The following is a 1140-nucleotide window of genomic DNA, read 5'->3' as shown; positions in this document are numbered from 1 at the left end:
AGTAAGTGCACAGTATAGTAATTGTATTTATTATATTAAAATATGTGGTAATATTATTTGTGGTTGATAGTGTTAAAATGTAAGAATTGGCATTGTTTTCTCATGAAGTATGCATACTATACTAAGGTACTGTGGGGAGTACCACTCTTGCCTTCACCTGCATCTCTCATAGGAAGGGGCACTCGTTCAGTTTTCAACTCCGTTTCAGAAGTGTGCATTCACTATTTTACAGATGTTACTTTCATTTGATTTAGTTACTTCGTGGTAAAATATGTTTGCTATGTGGTTCTTTGTTTCTTTGTTTAGATAAATTAGTACTAGTATCAGTGAACATCATAATAATGTTAATAATGTAGTTTGTGTAAATTGCTTTTTTGCTTTTTTATTTCAGATGTGAGAATAACAGTGCAAAAGAACCTGTTGCAAAGAGAGCCAAAGCAAATAAGCAGCCCACTTGGTCATGGAAACCAGAGACTGACACTGACATGTTCCACAGGCTCTGAGATTCCTGCCCCGCACAAGAGCCTGGACCACAGCTAAGACCATGTGATGCACACACTCCCAAAATGATGTGATAGTTATATATATTCTAAATAAACTACAAACAAAAAATAGATACATTTTTTTTTACCTCATTATTTCTTGTAGCAATTCCCTCTCAGTCACACACCTGACAGCTCATTATGCAGGCCTTTGTCTTCTCAGGTGTGAATCACATCAGTATACGTGACCATTCATGCCCCCTCGCATATTCCTTTTCTACACAAAAAGTGTCTTAAATTTAAATCAATATATTGTTTTCTGTGAGTGAGTAAACAAGATGATTTTCACATCATTCTGATGAAAAAATTCTAGACTTCAAGATCTGTTCTCAATAGTCTTGTGAACAAATGTTCTGTATGTGTTTTATGGCCTTATTTCAGTGACTTAATTTTTGTTTTTCACTAAGCACGCATAAACGTTTTCTCAAAAACACAATCATATACATACATGCTGCCCACATATTATTGTAGCCCAGTTTGTGCTGATTATTGGTGCTACTAAACTTAGTCATTAAAATTTTTATTAGCAACTGAAAAAAGCACAAATGTCAGGACTTCTCCAGGGCCCAAAACACCCTCAGACCCCAGAGGGTTAAAT

This window comes from Sinocyclocheilus grahami, unplaced genomic scaffold (assembly GCF_001515645.1).
Source record: "Sinocyclocheilus grahami isolate Dianchi unplaced genomic scaffold, SAMN03320097.WGS_v1.1 scaffold668.1, whole genome shotgun sequence".
Classification (NCBI taxonomy): Eukaryota; Metazoa; Chordata; class Actinopteri; order Cypriniformes; family Cyprinidae; genus Sinocyclocheilus; species Sinocyclocheilus grahami.
The sequence above is the reverse complement of the archived record's forward strand: the minus strand, read 5'-3'. Positions refer to the sequence as shown.